The sequence below is a fragment of the Mobula hypostoma genome, chromosome 5, assembly GCF_963921235.1.
Source record: "Mobula hypostoma chromosome 5, sMobHyp1.1, whole genome shotgun sequence".
In the NCBI taxonomy this organism is placed as follows: domain Eukaryota; kingdom Metazoa; phylum Chordata; class Chondrichthyes; order Myliobatiformes; family Myliobatidae; genus Mobula; species Mobula hypostoma.
In genome coordinates this window covers 51,011,271-51,033,665 of record NC_086101.1, presented here as the reverse complement: position 1 = coordinate 51,033,665, position 22,395 = coordinate 51,011,271, and the positions used below count along the sequence as shown (strand labels likewise).

General features: G+C 39.4%; 1 long non-coding RNA gene across 2 annotated transcripts in view; it reads left to right on the top strand.

Annotated features, from left to right (window-relative positions):
- LOC134346810 (uncharacterized) overlaps positions 1–22,395 on the top strand; it is a 269,069-nt gene that overhangs the window by 43,462 nt on the left and 203,212 nt on the right. For both annotated transcript variants that reach the window (XR_010018036.1, XR_010018035.1), the window contains exon 2: positions 13,707–13,809. This is a non-coding gene — a long non-coding RNA (uncharacterized LOC134346810). The remainder of the gene's footprint in view (positions 1–13,706; positions 13,810–22,395) is intronic.

Genomic DNA, 22,395 nt, shown 5'->3' with positions numbered 1-22,395 from the left:
AGTCCACCTTAACATGCAAAAGGTCCATTCAATAGTCTCACAACAGTAGAATTGAAGGTTTCCCTGAGCCTGGACGTAGATGCATTCAAGCTTTTGCATGTTTTACCTGATGGAAAGTTGTGGGGTGGGAAGAGAGAATGTCCAGGGTGAGTAGGGAGTTTGATTATGCTGACAGCTTTTCAGGGGCAGCAAGAAGAGTAGACAGAAGCTTTGGAGGGGAGGCTGATTTTTGTGATGTGATGAACTGTGTCCACAAATCTTTTCATTTTCTTGTGGTCTCAAGCAGAGCAATTGCCCGGGAAAAAAAAAATCAGAATGCATCGAGATAGGATGCTGATTTATAAAAATTGGTGAAAGTCACTTTGGAAAAGCTGGAATTTTTTTAGCTTCCTGAGGAAGTCGAGGTGCTGGTCTGCTTTCTTGGCTATAGTGCCCTGCATAGTTGGACTAGGACAGGTCATTGATGATGCTTACTTCTCGTAACTTAAAGGTCTCGATTTTACTGAGTCTGAATAATTCCGCCATTCACTTAAAAAAAAAAATCAGGAATTACTATACTAGATAAAGAATCCCATCAAGACAGTGACCAATATTTTTAGAACAATTCACAAAAAGCTGGAGGAACTCAGAGGGTCAGCCAGCATCCATGGAAGGAAGTGGACAGCCAATATTTGGGTTAAGACCCTTCATTTGCTCCCCACCAAAAGAATGAGGCACCAGACATATTTGTAAAGCAACTGAGTTTGGAGAATGCAGTATCTCTATTTTTTTCCTTGATCTTATGGTTGTGTATTAGAACTTCTGCAGAACCCCAGCAAGGCAGTAGATCTTTGCTGAAGAAGAGAAGGGGCATTACTGTTATTATCCAGGCCAATGCATCCCTTAAGGAATATGACAAAGTCAGTGTATTGGTATGTTACCATCATGCTGTTTGTGGATACTTGCTGTGCGCAAGCTGAGTTCTGCCTTTGACATTCAGATAAATTTTGTAAATTTTTGTTCGAAGGTTGGGAGAATCCTTTCACAATTCAGCCACTATAAATTGTAAAGGATGATCTGAAGTCGTGTAGAGCTTTATGTAACATGTATTTAGCTTAGTCATTTTTCAAGGCTTGGTGCTTAAATTGAAAAATGTAATCATTCATTAAATTGATGACAGACTTCTCAAAAGGCAGTTTGTGGAGTATAGTCAGTGAACAAGTATTTATTCTCAATGTGTTCCAAAGTCAGGCTTAAGACTGAAACCACAATAACTTATAAAGGATATTTGGCATAATTTCTTGCGGTCAGAATAAGATTCCCTAGACTGTATACTGGCAATGATTTTCAGGAGATAAATGAACATCTGTTAGCACTCATTCACCATGGCCAGGAATTGTACGCTTCTGGTAATGATTGGCAGAAAAAAATACACACTGTTGGCAGGTGTTTATCTCAACTTTTCACTGCCATCCAGTGCAGTGGGTCACAAATTACTTCTGATAAAAGTCTTTTCTTTGCTGGAATATTATTAAAACTCTGAATCATCAGAAACACATTCTTTGTACGAAACTTCATAAAGAGTTTAATTGCCAATTCGTGCAATCTTTAATCAACAGTTTGCTTGTTTAGATAATATAAAAAAATATAAGTCTCGAGGTTACACATTTGTCTATTTAGTGAAGAGGAGACTGGACTGAAATAAATGTCAGGTCAGTGATTCAAACCCCTCTCCAGCCATCGTACAGCTTGAAGAAAAGCCAGAATTATTCCCTATGGTGATGTCTCACTGTTTCTCGAATTCTGTCTTTCTTTATCTACACCCTAAGTAAGTCTGAAAAATACTGGAAATATTGGAAACATGCAGCAGGTCAGGCAGCATCTGTGGAAAGAAAAATGATTATTTGTTAGGCTGATGACCTTGTGCAAATTAAGAAAAGCTTGCAAATAAATTAGTTTAACATGCAGGTAAGGATTCGGGGCACAGAGGAGGAAAGGGTCATAGGCTGAAGACTGCAATAGAATAAATGTTGAAAACTCACCAAATCACCAGACATCCACTTATTTTTCCATCCACCTAACCATCCATCCACCCAGCCACCTATCCAGCCCCCCACCATCCATCTGTTAGATATTGAGGAGTTATGGAATTACGTGATTATACTGGGCATTATTTCAAATAAAAGCCAGTCTTCAGTTTATAATGTAATTAGAAAGCAGAGTCAGTTTCAGTCTTGAAATCAGCTTTGTAAACACAGTGCTGTCTGCAGAGCACAGGCTACTGACGCACAGCAAAGGGCTGGCCACACAAGAGATATGGTTTAGAGAGTGAAGTGATCCAAGAAACGTATTTGTGCACCACAGCTGGAAGAGAATTATACCCCTATTCTCTGGCTTGCTTAGGGCAATTAACATACCCCTATAGCAGATAAATGGTCTTAAATTGAGCTAGGTAACATTGGCGAAGTGATTTTTCACTATTGTGACTGAGATCAAGCAAGCTTGCAGACTGGACTGATTTTGTCACCCAGAACATCAAACATGGTCATGGGCACCACTGCTCTATGAATAGTTGGGATAGTCATACACCCTGAAAGTTTGCCCTCACAACATTAATTTGGGTGTGTGTGCTCTTTGTCTTTTCAAATATCCATGTAAATTATGTTAATCCCGCAAAGATGTTTGAACATACTGTGGTTTCTTGTCAGTTACAGTGTGCACCCTTTATAGATATGTAACCCAATGGAAACATTTGACAGACTCAAAATATTAAAGTAAACAATGTCATTGTAGCTATTGAAATTGTATTGGATCATCTGTTGTTGTTTTTAAAGTTCATTTTCAAGTTCAGGTTCAATTCTCAATTGTCATACGTGATTATCTATAAATAGAGCCAAAAGAAACAATATTACTCCGAGGCCACGGTGTAAAACACAGTTCCAGCAGTCGTACACGGCACAAGGCATGCATAGCACATAAAAGACAGCAGTAACATACAGTCACACAAAAAAAACATAGTCCAAGTCCCTGAGTCCATGAATGTTGCAGCAGTCTGCAGTCAAACACAGGACATCTTGTCTTCTACTGTGTGAACACTGGAGAGCAACATCGACTCCAGTATGTATGCTGTGCCACACCACCTCCGGCACTCTGGTGGAGTGCACCGACTCCGATGCCTCTCTCCTGGGTGGCTGTAAACAGGTGACACTGCAGCCTGAGGCCTAGTCCTCACTACGACCAAGGACACGCAGTCTTTGCTGATCACCAATAAGCCAGTGAATCGGACTTGCAACATTCCACATTATCAATGTTACAAGACGCCCCCAACTGTGCCAACTTACGGGATTTAGATGCTCAAACTCCCTGGAGTACAGATAGTTGATACGGCCCCTTTAGGGGTTCGGGATGGTCCTGCTAATCGGTAATCATGTTTTGAGTGCCCAGAATTGAGTATTTAAGGAACACGTGAGCTGTGGTTCGGTGCTCAATCGTAAGCCCACTCATGATATTCTTTAGTGTTTATTTTGAGCTCTGGTGCAGTGTAAAACCGTATCTCAAACCTTGCTTCAGATATCCCTGCATTTGAGTGCAATTCATCCTTGTCAAGGACACTCGTCATACTTGCGATCTCAAGACAAGTAACTCAGATGATTACTCACTGTCAGTCTGCATATATCCTTTGTGCACTTAGTCTGATGCCTCTGGTGCAGGCATGATCCACTGGCATGATCCACACCAAGTCCAACTCCTTTAGTTTCTCTGCTAACAAACAACTCACTGATAGGGTAGATCTGCATTACTTGAAGTTCTTAATGTCCAGCAAGGTGTTGCAATCATTAAAGACATATTTTAAAAAGATAATAACACATTTGGTTAACCCCATAGAAGCTACTGTGTCCAAGTTCACAACCATTTTACCATAAATTTTTCTTCTTCAGAGTATAAAAACGTGGGGTGACTCTACTGGGAGTGTCTGAAAAAGAATGCCTGCTTGTTGGGATGAGTAAATCTACTGGTGTCAGTGTTCCTCCTGTGGATCAGTTTACAGTCACAACACATCTACCACCCCCATTCAAAGATTCAAGTACATTTATTAACAAAGTATGCATTGTAGCCTTCTCTCTGGGCTCGTATGCAACTTGGCTCAATAGCTAACTTAGCCAACAGCCACAGGACTTAGGGGTGAGAAGGCACTTTTATAAACAATATGTGTCTAGGGTCAATATGATTTGGGGTTCAACCGAACAGGAAAGCTGGAAAGTTTCGATTACCAGAACCTCAATCTGTGCGAATGCCGTGTAAATACTGCCCATACACAATTACCGGTAGGCAAGAAATGATATATCACACACCCACAAAATTATAAAGGAAATATATTTGCCAATTTAATTTTATCAATCAGTTAATAGGAAAAAAAAAGGAAAGGAAAGGGCCCATTGTAGTAAAAGTAGTCAAATGTGCACATAAGCATTGGAGCTCATATTGGGCTATTAGGGGGTGTATCTCCTACTCACATGCTGGACCCCGGTCTGTGAGAAAACACCTGCCGCATTTCCAACTCCCCTCGAAGACCATCTCGAGCAAACTGACTCTTTCTCTCTTAGGAGAATTGCCCTTCCTCCTTCAAGACTTTCATCTGCACAAAGTGCTTCTTGCAACGGGAACTCTCCTTCCAAAGGCATTCTTCAGCGTCCTCCTTCTATCCCGCTCCATAGCTCCCACCAAAAGACCCCAAACAAGACTACAATCCTTCAAAAAACTCTCTGCCCTGCTCTCTGTAGGACCTTCTCCAGATCCCACCATCCTGGTTGGCTGACACAATATTCCAAAGTTGAACCACAGGGCTTCTTAACTTTAGCTGAAACCAAAACATTCTACAAACAGGGCACACTGCTTTTGCAGAAAACTGCTAAAATAATATACTTACAGCATGGCAGTAGAAATCTTATCCAGGGCATTACTTTTGGTTGATCCCGTAGAACCCGCAGTGTCCAGGCGCAAGTCCATCTTACCATTTTTTTTTTGTTTTTGAGAGTATAAAACCATAACAACTTTTGATTTTGGGGTGATTCTACTGAGAGGGTCTGAAAGAGAATGGCTGCTTATTGTGATGAATAAAGGCCTTATATATCTACTGGTGTCAGTGTTTCTCCTGTGGATTACTTTACAGTCACAGCACATCTACTACCCTCATTCAAAGATCCAAGTACATTTATTATCAAAGTATGTATACAGAATACACTCCGAGATTTGTCCTCCTGCAGGCAGCCAGGAAACAAAGAAACACATTGGAACCTGCTCAAGTAAACATCAAACACCCAACATGTGCAAAAAGAACAAATGGTACAAATATCAAAAATGGAACAAACAGCACATAGAATATCAAACGTCCAGCCAGGAGTCCAGTAGCATTCAGTTTAGTTCAGTTCAACGCTGTATTGCTAGCCCACTGAAGGCCACAGGGCCAGTATTCACTGGTGCACCCTGATCAAACCGCTCAAAAATGGCAAAAAAAAGAGCAACTATAATCCAGGAACACATGCAACATGAACGTCAAAGCCCCCAAAATAGGTCCACAGCCTCGTCAATCAATCCTTGCAACGTGGATCCAAAGACTCCTACACTTTCCTCTAGGTAGCGCCAGGTGAGAGGGAAAGGAAGACCGGCCAAATGCAGGCAGATGGTGCTGAACACCCACCTGCCCTCTGCTCTCGTCCCCGTAGATTTCAACCTTGCTCGATGCCTTAATCAGAGAGAAGCAATAGAGTCGATCATGGGCTCGAGCCCTTGACGCCTCATTCGGAGGGAAGCGATGGAGTTAATTGTGTTCTCACACCCCCTTGCCAGGTGTCCAGGCCTCCAAGCCACACACTCCATTGTAAACCTCACCACACTCCCTGGGAGACAGCATCACTGGTTCCAATTGCATGCAGCTTAGTAGTAGAATCATTTTTGAAAGGAGAAGGAGTAGGAGTAGTTTCGTGAACTATCTGCAGGACGTTGCCATTGGTCACGTTGTTCCCTGGCATCATCTTTCCTACATCTTCCCTCTACCCATTCAGTCATTCCGTCATCCATTCATCTATCACTGTTCTTTTCACCTACTGTAGATCCAGTGGATAAACGATCACCATGAAAAGGTCTTGGGCCAAATGGCTAATACTGTTCCACCCATGCATCCATCTATCCCTCTGCACATCCATCCCTCCATCCTTTCATCCATCCTTCACCCCTTGCACCAATTCCTCCGTCTGTACACCCAACCCTCTCACCATACACACATCATTCCCTCCATACACTAATCCTTCCATCCATTCACCTATCCTTCCTTCCATACTCTCATCCCTTCTTCCATACATCCATCCCTCCATTTGAATACCCATCTGTCCTTCTCTCCCTCCATTCACTCATTCATCCCTCCATTAACAGTCAACGTTTTGAGCTAAGACCCTCCTGTGTTGTTGCGGATGATTGTTGGACAAAGAGAGTCCCAATGAAGGGTCTCAGCCCAAAACATCAACTGTTTATTCCTGTCCATAGATGCTGCCTGACCTACTGAGCTCCTGCAGCATTTTTTATGTTGCTTTGTATTTCCAGAATTTTCAGAATCTTTTGTGGTTATTATTTCTGATACTGTATGTCAGCATCATTCTCATACATAATCAGTAGCTGATATGTTAAATTAAGAGTACATTTTTTTAAAACAGAAGAATTTGCAGTAGCTAAAAGGCAGCACTATTCTTCTGTGCGTATTAGCATGCCAGTGATTCAAACCAATTCTAATCCATTCAAAAATGTGGCATAACAATAGATAATGAATAGCACATGAACATGTAGAAGAATCTTTAAAGTGGTACAAATCCAATATTACGTAAGCCACATACTGTAATACATGTTACCTCAAAATTATTAAAGCAGTTGGCCATCATATAATCCTTGGAACCATCATATTTACTCTCAAATACTTCCACCCTCCATTCTACTGCATGAAGTGTGTGGCATATCTCATCTAGTAATCCAATCTGTAAAGTATGGTATGCAAGATCTATAAAAACTTCAAATACGTTTCTTTGAAACTTGCTATTGTTTATTCATTAAATTTTGTGGTTTACTATACCCAATGCTTTTGATAAGACCTGAGCATTGCTCATACCAGCCCAGACTTTCAGAAAGCCCTAAAGTCTGGCCAATCAATCAATGTACAGTGAAGTAAAATTACATATTGCAGAAATGAAAGTTTGTAAAGATTCAGCGCTGGTCAATTATTGACAGGATATAAAACCACTACAAGCAAACCTTCTGATTGTACTGGTAGTCATTTCAGACCAGGTAGTCACTCTAGGGGGATGATTTGTCCTTTCAAGTGACAACTTCAAAGGACACAATCATCTCTGGTTTCCCATGTGAAATGACCAACGTACACAGAGTAAGGAGAGGGTCAAAGTTAATGTAGATTTCTAATTACCCAGAGATTACGTGATAGTACACATGCAGACATCATTTCCTATAAGTAAGTAGGTACAGGAGGTAGAAATGAATCAAAACTGACTTACTGGCTTCAGCACACTTATAAGACATTAAATGTTGCATGAGTTGTGGTGCCATTGCCTGGTGCATATTTTTTCACTACCAATTAAAAATCAATCTTACAGTGTTGTTGTCTGGTCAATTTGTATCACAGCCAATAGTGCTAGCTCTGAATGACCGGCTGCCATTGTGAAAGTTATTGTGATCTTTGATGTAAAAATCTCTGAGGTAGCTGAAGAAGAGTTGCAGAAGCTCCACTTTACAAGACCAAACTTCCTGAAGAGTTTGCAGAGATTCCGCATGACATCTAAAACTTTAACAAACTTCTATAAATGTGTAATAGAGAGTATGTTGACTGGTTGCACCACAGCCTGGTATGGAAACACCAGTGCCTTTGAACGGAAAACTCTACAAAAAGTAGTGGCCCAGTCTATCACAGGTAAAGCCCTCCCAATCATTGAGCACATCTACATGAAACACTGTCGCAGGAAAGCAGCATCCATCATCAGAGACCCCCACCAACCAGGACATGCTCTCTTCTCACTTCTGCCATCAGGCTCTTGAACAAAGGGTATAACATCACTCAACTTCACTTGTGCCATTACTGAAATGTTCCCACAACCTATGGACTCATTTTCAAGGACTCTTCATTTCATGCTCTCGATATTTATTGCTTATTTATTTATATTAATTTTTTTTTTGCATTTGCACAGTTTGTTGTCTTCTGCAGTCTGATTGAAAGCCCTAGCTTGGTGGTCATTCATTGATTCTGTTATAGTTACTTTTCAATAGACTTTTGAGTATGCCTACAAGGGAATGAATCTCAGGGTTTTATATGGCGACATATATGTATTTTCATCATTATTTTACTTTGTACTTTGGAGAACTGAGGCAAATATTCTAAATACCATTCATCAAAGTTGCTGGTGAATGCAGCAGGCCAGGCAGCATCTCGAGGAAGAGGTACAGTCGACGTTTCAGGCCAAGACCCTTCGTCAGGACCCGGCCTGAAACATCGACTGTACCTCTTCCTAGAGATGCTGCCTGGCTTGCTGCGTTCACCAGCAACTTTGATGTGTGTTGCTTGAATTTCCAGCATCTGCAGAATTCCTGTTGTTTGCGTTTCTAAATACCATTGTAGCTTTTAGCAGCTAACAGGCATTACACAAATAACCCTGGTCCTAAATTTTGTGCCAGGGCCTAGAATAGCCATATGTTAACACGAGGAAATCTGCAGATGTTGGAAATTCAAGCAACACACACAAAATGCTGGTGGAACACAGCAAGCCAGACAGCAACCATAGGAAGAAGCACAGTCGACGTTTTGGGCCAAGACCCTTCGTCAGAGCTATGGATGCTGTCTGGCCTGCTGTGTTCCACCAGCATTTTGTGTGTGTTGCATAGACTTATGTCTTCTGAATTCCATTGTGAAATCTGAGTCAGAGGCACTAGCTTCAAGCCCCATTTCAGATACAGATTCAGTTTTATTTATACATGTACTGTACATTAAACTGCATTGTTTGAACTAACAACCAACACATCCATCGATGTACTGGGGCAGCCCAAAAGTGTCACCTCACATTCTGGTGCCAACATAGTACAGCCACAATGTTCAGCAGAACAACACAGGCAGCAGCAATAACAAAACAGAATAAAACACAATAGTAACAGCAAAATATGCTGGTAATGTACATTCATATTAACTTAATCTATTGTTACTGTGGCTTTCATCCAAGCAGATTGCCCTTAGAACTTTCCACACCAAATATTATAGCCATTAAAAGACATTAAATCATACGATACAAACTTTAAAGGAATGTTTAAAGGAACAATTATTATTCTTTGACAAATATTGCACATGATACTTCTGTCTCAATTTCACAATGATGTTGTGGAATCTTGCTCAATAGGAAGTAGTTGCTACATTTCTATAGTACAACAACAGTGATTCAACAAGTTCTGATGACTGAACATCAGTCTGTCATAGTAAGTCTGTCTATGCAGATGAGCGGGTTAACAGTTCATTGCCTTTCACTCACTGGGAAATGGGGGAGCATAACTGAGCTAATGAAAATCTGAACAACACACACAAAATGTTGGAGGAACTCAGCAGGCCAGGCAGCATCTATGGAAAAAAGTACTGTCAATGTTTCAGGCCAAGACCTTTTGGCGGGACTCCCTCTGTACTCTCAACTTGATTGCAATAAAACTCTGAGCTCTCTTGAGCAAATATTCCATTTCGTGTTGCAAACAATGTAATTGGCAATTAAGCAATTTGGATGGATAGAACTATAACCATAATCTATATAAATTTGGAAAATATCACTCTCTGGGTCAGTTGAAGCAGTTTTAAAGAGTTCAAAGACAGAGGCTAATGAGAACAAATTGATTTCTTTTTTTTTCCTCAAAGCTGCATTCTATGTATTCTTCACGATTTATAAGCTCTGGAGGGACTGAACTCATGCATGACTCATTTGTGTGAAATGTCTCTCTTGTTTTAGAAGAGATTTTGGGCTGGATCACCATGCTGTCATCCTATTGTTTGCAGACTCCATTGACTAGGTCTATACCTCCCACTACCTTAGGAAAGCAGCCACCTTAATGAAAGACCCCTCCTATCTCAATCATTGAAGTTCAAGGACAGCTTTTATTCCACTGTTATAAGACTAGCGTACAATAAATATAAACTCTTGAGTTCTCAATCTACCTCATGGTGGCCCTTGTACTTTATTTGTCTAGCTGCATTGCACTTTCTGTGGAAATGTGACACTATATGCTGCCATCTGTTACTGTATATATTTCGAACAACCTTGATGAACTTAGATTTGGAATGATTGGTCTGGATGGCATGCAATTTGGTATAATAACTGATTATCAATTAACTTATTATTAATAACATAATTCATGGTTATTTTGAACATTAAATCCTACTTTCCCAATCCATGCATTCCATCTGTCCACCTATTGGCAATCAGAAATTTGTCTGCCTGGCCTTCTCTCAGCATTATCACTTTGCCTGCCCTTTAGCTTCCATTAAATTCTTGCTAAGAATCCCCTACCCTGACCAAGCTTTAAATCTTGTTTCTAATCCCTTTTTAATTTCCCTATTTTGTTCCAGCCTTTGGTATATTGAGATGATACCTTGTTCAGAGAGCACTTCTTTCTGCTCTAATTTTCCCTGTAAAGTATTCTTCTATTTGGGTCAACACTAAATAGCACTTGTTAATCAACACTATTTGGCTCAATGCTAAGAAGCACTTACATCCACTGTGATGAAATACTTTGAGAGGTTGGTGATGAAACATATCACCTCCTGTCTGAACAGTATCTTGGATCAGTTCCAATTTGCCTACCATCACAACAAATCAACAGCAAGTGCCATTTCATTGGCTGTTTAGTCAAGCTTGGAGCATCTGGATAGTAAAGATAGTAGATATACATACATCAGGATGCTCTTCTGACTATAACTGTGCATTCAATATTATCATCCACTCAAACCTAATCAATAAGCTCCAAGATCTAGGCCTCAATACTTCTTTGTACAACTGGATTCTCAATTTCCTCACTTGCAAACCCCAGTCAGTTCAGATTAGCAACAAATCCTCTGCAATGACCATCTCAATACGGGTGCACTACGGGGCTGTGTGGTTAGCCCCCTGCTCTGCTCGCTTTATGCTGATAACTGTGAGGCTAAGTACGGCTACAATGCCATATCCAAGTTTGCTGATGACACCACTGTTATTAGCTGAATCAAAGGTGGTGACAAATTAGAATATAGGAGGGAGATAGAAAATCTGGTTGAATGGTGCCACACCAATAATCTCCCACTCGATGTCAGCAAAATCAAAGAGTTGATTATTGACTACAAGAGGAGGAAACCGAGGTCTATGAGCCAGTCCTCATCAGGGGATCAGAAGTGAAAAGGGTCAGCTACTTTAAATTCCTTTGCATTATCATTTCAGAGGATCTGAACATGTAAGTGCCTTTACGGAGAAGGCACAGCAGTACCGCTATTCTCTTACAAGTTTGTCAAAATTTGGCAAGTCATCTAAAACTTTGATAAACTGCTAAAGAATTGCAATGGAGAATATACTGACTGGTTGCATCACAACCTGGTATGGAAACATCAGTGACCTTGAAAAGAAAAGCCTACAAACTGTGTTGGTAGAGCCGCTCACATCACTGAGTGCGTCTATAAGCAGAACTGTCAGAGGAAAGCAGCATTGATTATCAAGGAACCCCACAATTGAGGTCATGCTCTCCTCTTGCTGCTGCCATCAGGAAGAAGTACAGGAGCCTTAGCTCCACACCATCAGGTTCTGGAACAGTTAATACACCTCAGCCCGCAGGCTCCTGAACCAGAATGGATAATTTCACTCACCCCAACACCAAATTCATTCCACAATCTACAGACTCAATTTAAAGGGCTCTACAACTCATGTTCTCAAAATCATTTATACTTTCATTCATTTATTCATCCATTTATTTATTTATCTATCTATCTGTCTACTTATTTGTTTCTTTCTTTGTCTGTTTTTCCTTTTCTGTATTTGCATACTTTGTTGCCTTTTGCACATTGGTTGTTTGTCTGTCTTTGTTGTATGTAGTTTTTTTTATTGATTCCATTGTGTTTAATTGTATTTACTGCAAATGTCCACAAGAAAATGAATCTCAAGGTAGTATATGGTGACATACATGAACTTTGAATATAAATTGACTTTGAATTTTGAAATCTTGCTTGGTGTGCTATGGAAGGGGAACGTCGACCCAGACTGTGAGAGGCCTGCGCCTCATGCCTCGTTTTCATGCCTTACAAGGCGCAGATTGGAAGTCTGTGTGGGGGCGCCACTCCTCACACAGACTAGAGCAATGTGTGATTAAGCGCCTTGCTCAAGGGCACAAACCCACTGCCACAGCTGAGGCTCAAACTAGCAACCTTGAGATAACTAGACAAACGTCTTAACCACTTGGCCACGTGCCCAACACAAATGCTATGGAAAGTGCTATGGAAAGTTTGCTGCAATGCTGGTGCTATATAAATTCATGTTCTTGTTGGTCCTCACATAGCTATTCAACTATACAACTCTACCAGTATATTAATCATAATACTTATTGCAATAGATTTTAAATTATTAAACAACCAAAAAAGTACATAACAATGAAGTAAAGTCAGAAAATACTGGAAATGCTCAGCACTCCAGGCAGTATCAGTAATGAGAAAACAAAGGTTACTGCTTTGGGTCATCAGAAGTGGGAAACATTACAAACAAACATTTTAAATTACAGAGAAGGAGGGGAAGTGGAGAGAATGGAGTGAATGGTTGATCCATTTCTTTTCTCCACCCACCCTCCTTCAAAAATCAGAGCATTTACAGTATCTTGTAGCTGATCACACACTGTACCGGTTGTGTGTCAATGGTAGAGGGAATTCATGATTGGGACAGTGGTTTGGATACTAGCAAGTAAGATAGTTTGTTCCAAACGATGTTGTTAGATTTGCAATAATCTTGAAGAATAAAAAAAAATCCATTCCTTCACTGACTTCTGCTGTACGTTGTATAAATTATTCTATCAACAAAGATGACCATAAAATGAACCGGTGACATAAATGATTGTGATGGTTCCTCACAGCACTAGTGACCCGTGTTTGACCCTGATCTCAGACGCTGTCCCTGAGACTGCAGACTTTTCACTGGGTGTTCCAGTGTCTTTCCACATCCCTATAAATTATCCCTACTGTGGTTAGGTGGTAGGAGAATCAGGGCGTAATAGATTTTTGGGAAAGTAGGATTCATCTGAGAGCTAGAATGGATTCAATGGACTGAATGGCATTATCTTTTACAGTGAAGGATGATGTGAAAAAAATATGTAGTAGACTAGGTATCTCTGCTGTTTGACCTAAGCTCTCCTTCTATCCTAATGATTCTCAAAGCCAATTAACAAGATGCTGTGTCTGATCCCACCATCAGCTGGGATCTGGAAGGCATCCCCTGATAAAACAAGGCAAGTTTTAACTAAATCTTTCCCATTGAGAATCAGACCTACAGAAAAAAACACACTATATTTTGTTGTCATGTGAGTGTCAGATTCACTCATTTCCATTTCACAATTTTATAGTAATTTATGTGAATGACATATTTCAACTTCATAATTACATAAGTTACATTTATGTTTGTAATTCATGTTAATGTGTATTTCAGATTTAAGACTGAAAGATTTTGTCAAGTTAAATAGGAAGTTTCCACTAACAGGAAGATTGGAAGCAGAAGGAAATACTTTTAATCTAATTGGCAAATGAACCAGGTAAGGGTAATGTTTTCACACCATGAGCTGTGATCTGGAAGGCTTCCCCTGACATAGTGGTGGAAGATGATTCAGTTGAAACATTCAAAAACTTGTTGGATAAGAACTTGAAGGCAAAAAATGTAGTGGAGTTGTGGGGAATAAACAGAATATGGGACTGATTAGTTAGGTCTTTCGAAGAGACTCAAGAGACCTCAAATGCTGGAATCTGGAGAAACAAATAATCTGCTGGAAGAATTTATCGGGTCAAGCAGCACATGTAGGAGGAAAGAAATTGACAATATTTCTGGTCAAAGCCATATATCAGGATAGAATGTTGTTGTGATACAGGGTTTTGAACAAAGAGAGTAGGGAATACAGGTCCATAATTCATTGAAAGTGGTGGGTCAGGTAGATAGGGTCATAACAAAAGCTTTTGATATATTGGCCTTCATAAATCAAAGTATTGAGTGCAGGAGATGGGAGTTGTATAAGACATTGTTGATGCTTAATTTGGAGTATCTCGTGCAGTTTTGGTCATCTACCAACAGGAAAGATGTAAATAAGGTTGAAAGAATACAGAGAAAATTTACAAGGGTAACTTGTCAGGTCTGGAGAACCTGAGTTTTAAGGAAAGATTGAATAGTTTCAGACTTGATTCCTTGGAACATAAATGATTGGGAGGAGATCTGATGGAAGTATACAAAATTATGAGGGGTATAGATAGGATAAATGCAAGCAGGTTTTTTCCACTGAGGTTGGGTGGGACTGCAACCCGAGGCCATGGGTTAAGGGTGAAAGATAAAAAAATTAAGAGAAACATGAGGGGAAACTTTTTCATTCAGAGGGTCGTGAAGATATGGAATGAGCTGCCAGCACAAGTGGAGCATGCAAGCTCAATTTCAATGTTTAAAGCAAAATTTGGATAGGTGCATGAATGGTAGGGGTATGGTGCCAGTGCACGTCAATGGGAGTAGGCAGTTTAAATGGTTCAGCATGGAATAGATGGGTTGAAAGGCCTGTTTCTGTGCTGTATATTCTATGATTCTATGACTCTAAATGCACTGTCATCTACTTTAGGTTCTTTTCAGGCCTGTCCTCAGATATCAACAAATCTTTGCAACATTTTTCTTATGTAATAGGATGAGAATCATAATGTTGGGAGCAGTTCTGCAGTCCATTGTATAACTTTAGCAGCAACCTGTTTACAGAAAAGTAAATATTTTCCTTTAAGTAAATCTGATCTTTCAATTCTAGAAGTTTTATTGAGCTGTGTAACATTTTAGGGCATTAAGTAATAGAATTTTATAGAAATATAGAATCAGGTACTTTGTGCACACCCAGATTTTCAAACCACTGTCTGTCCATTGATTTGGTAGTGACAAAGAAAGAATTAACTGTATCATGTCGCGGTGAAATGAATCATGAAAAGGAGGGAAAAACAAGTTTACTTCCTAAACCCGCTGAATATCAACACCTTTCAATATTTCTCAATTAAAAAATGTTCTACCTTTCTACTTTTCTGCAAAAATAAATCTCTTATTATCGCTCATCGTCCTCTGTCTCCCATGATGTTGCCTTTCCAAGTAATATGCCTACCTATCCCAGAAATCCTGCATCAATCTTGGAGAACACACTTGCACCTTGTACTTATATCATCAACAAGCTTAAATAGATTACACTTAATCCCCTCTTTTGTATCACGGGGGTAGATCGTGAGTTGCTGAGGAACGGGAGCCAATCCTGTTACTCTACTAGTCACATCTTTCTCATCTGAAAATAACCCATTTATTCATACTCTGTATTTTATGTCCACTAATTTTGTTCTCAATCTACACCAGCATATTATCCCAAAATAATCCCTTGTAGGTCACAATATAGAGGCCTTTTGAAAGTCAGGTTTGGAACAATGTCCTTTCAATCAAGCTAGACGTGTTAGAGAAAACAGCACAGTTTTATAAATTTTCAATACAATAATGTGTAACTGCTGATTGACAGCCAATCAGATGTGATCATTGTGTTTTTGGTGAATCTTGTATATTTGACCCCATACTGTTCCTATTAGTAAACTTTAAAAAGAAGGCCCCTTTTAGTATGTCCATGTTATAATAATATTAAACACCTTAACTCTCAAATCAGTCCCCTAGCATCTGGTCATACCTGGGCTGTAATGCATTGATAGCTGATCTTACCCATTTAGTACAGTTTACAGTGGTGTCAACTCCTATAACAAACTCCTAATCTCTATAATCAAGGAAAGCAGTGAAGCTACCCCTCAGACTTTTTATAATGTGGTTTACATTGTAAATACATCCTGTATTTATGTATTTGTCAAAATTTTAATCCATGTCCGCACTTTAACCTCTAAACTTTATTTTTATACAATTCTTTATTCTTTGTAATCGTTGAACGTTGTTTTTGTTGCATTTCGCACCTTGATCAGCATACCATAGCAAATTTCAAATACTTGTCAATGTATATGGTGTATAATAAACACAAAATACTCTGCAGATGCTGGGGTCAAAGCAACACTCACAACATGGTGGAGGAACTCAGCAGGTCGGGCCTCTGCCCCTTCCCTCTTCAGTCCTGACAAAGGGTTCCGGCCCGAAACGGTGACTGATCGTTTCCACGGATGCTGCCCGACCTGCTGAGTTCCTCCAGTGTGTATATGGTGTATAAAGCTGATCTTGATCCTTAATTGATGCATGAGAACATATAGAAGCTATTTATTATTTACAAATGTGTGCTGAGCTGCCAGCTAGGCTCGCTATGTTACTCTTCTCATTTTCTCATCAATTCCTGAGTGTTGCAATACAGAAACCAGGAATCAGCTTGAGACCATCTGACTTTCTGTTCCATTTTCTTAACTCAGTACTGTACCCACAGAAGGAGTACAAAGCATACACTGAGCTGAATTACACAGTTCATCTTAATTCCAGCCTTTCTGCTTTACATCAGGATGATTGGCATATGTAATAACCACATTCATTTGAAAAGATACACTAATTTTAATTTAGAAATTAAGTGATTTAATTATATTTTATTATTTACATTGTCTTTATGTTGTTGTTCTACTATGTTTTTATATAAAAGTTTTTTTTTATTTTGGGTGGCCTGGTGGCATAGCAGTTATTGAATGGCTGTATCATAGCCTGGTATGGAAACACCAATTGCCTTGAGTGGAATATCCTAGAGAAAGTAATGGATATAGGTAAAGCCTTCCCCTCCATAGAGCACATTTGCATGGAACGTTATTGCAGGAAAGCAGCATCCACCATCAGGGACCTCCAGCACACAGCTCATGCTCTTTTCTCGCTGCTGGCATCAAGAAGATGGTACAGGAGCCTCAGGATCTACAACGCCAGGTTCAGGAGCAGTTATTACCCCTCGACCATCAGGCTCTTAAACCAAAGGGGATAACTTCACATGCCTCATCACTGAAATGTTCCCAGAATTTATGGACTTGCTTTCAAGGACTCTTCATCTCATGTTCTTGATAGTTGTTGCTTATTTATTTATTACTATTATTTATTTCTTTTTGTATTTGCACAGTTTGCTGTCTTTTGCACACTGGTTGAAAGCCCAAGTTGATGTGGTCTTTCATTGATTCTATTAGGTTATTATTTTATAGATTTATTGTGTATGCCCACAAGAAAATGGATCTTGGAGTTGTACTTGGTTACATATACAGTTCCCATAGAGAGTATTCAACCCCTTTAGAAGTTTTCATGTTTTATTGTTTTACGACATTGAATCACGGTGCATTTAATTTGGCTTTTTTGACACTGAACAAAAGAGAAGATTCTTGTGTCAAATTGAAGACAAATTTCTACTAATTGGTCTAGATTTATTAAACACTAAATATTTGACTGCCTATCTACTTGACTCCTTCAAGTCAGCATTTAGTAGATGCACTTTTGGCAGCAATTACAGCCTTGAGTCTGTATGGATAGGTCTCTGTCAGCTTAGCACATCTGGAAACCGCAAATTTTCCCCATTATTCTTTACAAAATTGCTCAAGCTCTGTCAGATTGCATGGGGATTGTGAATGAACAGCCCTTTACAAGTCCAGCCACAAATTCTCAATTGGATTGAGGTCTGGACTCTGACTTGGTCACTCCAGGACATTAACTTGGTTGATTTTAAGCCATTCCTGTGTATCTTTGGCTTTGGCTTTATCCTTAGGGTCATTGTCTTGCTGGAAAAGAAATCTTCTCCCAAGTTGCAGTTCTCTTGCAGACCTGCAGGTTTTCCTCCAAGATTTCCCTGTATTTTGCTGCATTCATTTTAACCTCTAGCTTCACAAGCCTTCCAAGTCCTGCTGCAGTGAAGCATCCCACAGCATGGTATAGCAACCACCATGCTTCACAGTAGGGATGATATGTTTTTGATCATGTGCGGTATTTTGCTTATGCCAATCATAGTGTTTAGTCTGATGGTCAAAAAGCTCAATTTTTTTTTCATCAGATCATGGAACCACTTCAAGATGACTTTGAGTCTCCCACATGCCTTCTAGCAAACTGTAGCCAAGATTCCATTTGAGTTTTTTTCAGCAATGACTTCTCTTTGCCACTCTCCCATAAAAATGCAACTGGTGGAGCACCCAATCAACAGTTGCTGTATGTGCAGTCTCTCCCATCTCAGTCACTGTAGCTTGTAACTCCTCCAGAGATGTCATACGTCTCTTGATGCCTCCCTCGCTAGTCCCCTTCTTTCATGGTCACTCAGTTTTTGAGGACGGCCTGCTTTAGTCAGATTTACAGATGTGCCATATTCTTTCCATTTCTTGATAATTGACTTAGCTGTACTCCAAAGGATATTCAGTGACTTGTAAATGTTCTGGTATCCATCTCCTGACTTGTGCTTTTCAATAACCTCTTCATAGAGTTGCTTGGAGTGTTCTTTTGTCTTCATGGTGTAGCTTTTGGCAGGATACTGACTCACTAGCAGTTGGACCTTTCAGATACAGGTGTATTTTTTTACCACTGTATACAGATTTATATATAGTTAGGACACCTTAACTGTTTATGTGACTTCTATAACCAATTGGCTGCACCAGTGATGATTTGGCGTGTCATATCAAAGGGGGTGAATACTTAAGCAATCAGTTATTTTGTGTTTTATATTTGTGATTAATTTAGATCACTTTGTAGAGATCTACTTTCACTTTTACATGAAAGAGTCTTTTTCTGTTAATCAGTGTCAAAAAAAAGGGAAACCACTAAGATTCTATATTGTAAAACAGTAAAACATGAAAACTTCTGGGGGTGGGGGGGGGGAGTTAATACTTTTTATAGGCACTGTAAGTGCTTTCATAATACATTTACTTTGAGCTTTGATTTGCAGTGTCAACGATCAGGGTTCAAATCTTGCCACTGTCTATCAGGAGTTTGTACATTCTCTCCATGATCAGGTGGTTTTCCTCTGTTCTGGTTTTCTCTGACAGTCCAATATTATTAAATTGTGACATGCAATGTTGGTGCTGGAAGCATGGCAACACTTGTGGGTAACCCCAGCAAATTTGTGACACCAACTACATATTTTGCTGTATATTTCGATGTATATGTGACAAATAAAACTAATCTTTATTAAATTTGTGTAATGACTGATAAAAGCTATTTAACATTTGAAAAATGTTTTAATGCCTATTATCAGAAGTGAGCTCTCTATCATGATGGTTGCCCCTCTCCCTGCTATGCTCCTTTGAAGCCTTGCAGTGCAAACTTTAGAGAGCGTTAATTTGATCAGGACTTCAAGTACATACAAATGAGCCTGAGTGCAAAAAAAAAGTTTGTGCTTTACTGCTGAAGGACTAATTAAATTATTAATGGTGTAATAAGTAATAATAACTAGTAAATGTTTTCCTTGACTCTCTGAAGCTATTATTATATGTGTGTATTATAATTCCCTCTGACTAATATTAAAAGATATAAAGGATTTTATGATGATGAGAATTATTTCTTATTATGACACATTCTACTTAAAAGTTCAAAAACTTCTGTGTTCAAAGTAATTTTATTTCAAAGTATGTACATGTCACCATGTACTACCCTGAAATTCATTCTCTTGCAGGCATTCACAGTAGAACAAAAAAATACAATAGATTCAATGAGAAACTGCACACGAGGTTTGACAAACAAGCAATGTCCAAAAAGAAGACAAACTGTGTAAATTAAAAAAAAAACAAATTATAACTGTAAATAAATATAATTAATTAATTAATATTGAGAACATGAGTTGTAGAGCCTTTGAAAGTGAGGCTATAGGTTGTGAAATCAGTTCGGTACTGAGGTGAATGAAGTTATCCACTCTGGTTCAGGAGCTTGATAGTTGAAAGGTAATAACTGTCCCTGAACCTGGTGGTGTGGGGCCGAATGTTCCTGTATCGTCTTCCCCTTGGCAGCAGTGAGAAGAGAGCATAATCCAGACAGTGGGGTCCTTGATGATCGATGCTACTCCTTATGGTAGTGCTCCTTGTGGATCCATCACAATCTTTAATTCAGTGTTAGATTAAAATGTGAGCTTTTAGTTTTTGGCTTGCTGTCCATAAGAAGTTTTAGATCATATTATCCTGAGGCATCTCTCTTGCTTGGTAACAGGATACACTGAAGTGGATACTGATTACTACCTATTTTGAGGAAAAGGAAAAGTTGATACCTCTGCATTTGCCAGAGATGCTTCCTTTGTAGTCAGTGCTATGCACTTCCAGTTTAAACTGGAGAAGTTGGTGCTATTGTCCTGAGAGAAAATATTTTTGAGGGCATTTGATTGAGGTGTACAAGATAATGACAGGGTTGTTAGAACAAGTGGAGGGAAGCTTCTCCCATTAATATGTGGTTCAAGGATCAAGAGATACATATTTGAAATGCAAGCAGGCTCTATCAATTTGTCACTAAGAGTAGTTAGGATCTAGACTTCATTGTCTTAATAACAAAGATACAATCAAACAATCCCTTCAACAGGGCACGAAGAGGAAGTTGAGAGCAGATAATTTGCATAGGTTTTTGGAAGTAAGTCAAGAAATAGGAATTTACCAACTGGGTGGTCCGGATCAGTGTGTCAAGTGTTTTCTTCCATGCCAGAGGATATGTGATTCTATAAATCATTTTCACTTCATTGCTGACTGCAAACCAATGCCACTATCTCCTGATAGAAGGCTTGATTCCAAATTCGCACCTTTAATAGACCAGGAGAGTGTCTTACGATATCTTCCTACATTAAAGACTCTTCAATTAGTTTGCTGTCACTGTTAAAAGTTTTCTGAAATAGTCTAGAGAATGCTTTCTGTTTCCCAGAAATCTTATCTGGACTCTGCCCAAAAATAATGTAGGCTCAATCCTTACACAGCTCAGTTTTCCTCAGAGCCTCTGAGTAACTTTGCAGATAGATCTTACATATGAACCACAGGCCTACAAACATCCTCTAAATAACTTCTCTTGCAAAGAAAAACATTGCTGGTCCTAGTGACAAACTGCTGCTTTCCTGTTTACCTTAATCTATTTTAAACCCTCATTACGCACAAAAAGGTCAGCAGGAACAGACATACATCACTGGACGAGACTTAAATTATCATTTCCCCAGGAACAGTTAGAAAACTCAAGCACTCTTAAAAAGACAATGTACAGAATCATTGAAAAATCATATGATTGCAATTGCAACTTTCCAAAGTTGAAAAAAGTCAAGGTATCATTATAATATATTAGATAATCACTTCTAACTATAATTGATGAAATCTGGTCACAAAAGCTCAAGGAAAAATGCCATTAAGCTGGTAAGGGAACAGAGGAGATTTACGAGGATGTCGCCAGGACTTGAGGGACTGAATTAAGGAGAGAGGTTGGGCAGATTGAGACTTTATTCAGTGGAGCATATAAGAATGAGGGGTGAAGTTATAGAGGAGCATAAAATCATGAGGGGCTTAGATAGGGTGAATGCACACAGCCTTCTTCCTGAAGTTGGGGAATCAAGAATTAGAGGGCATAGGTTTAGGATCAGAGGGAGAGGTTTTATAAGGACTTGAAGGACAACATTTTCACCCAGAAGGTGGCCTATATACGGCATGATGTGCCAGAGGAAGTGGTTAAGGCAGGTACTTTAACAACATTTAAATGTGTATCCATCTGGACACACAGATGGATAGGATAGGTTTAAAGAGAAATTGACCAAACTTGGGCAAACGGGAATAGCTTTCATGAGCATTCAGGTCAGCATGGACCAGATGGGTCAAAGGGTTTGTTTCTATGCTGTATTACTCTATGCCATATGACAGAATGTATTTTACTCAGTAATTATTAATGGTCGAATAAAACTAGCATAATGTGTTATCCTTTATTGTTTTTGTTGCTCACTCAAAGCTGAAGTGTCACTAGTAGAACCAATATTTATTACCTGCCTATCATTAATCTGAAAAGGTAGCAGTGTATTATCTACTTGGACTTACTCCTCCAAAAGGAACACAACCTTGTCACGGTTTGAAAGCTTGCGTACCTCAATGACCCGGACAGCTATGATGGCTGGAGTCAGGTCTTTAAGATTTGGTTCTTGCTGGGGTCACCCATGTCAAACAGGTCAAAGGGTAGACACCAGACTAAGACTGGTCCACCG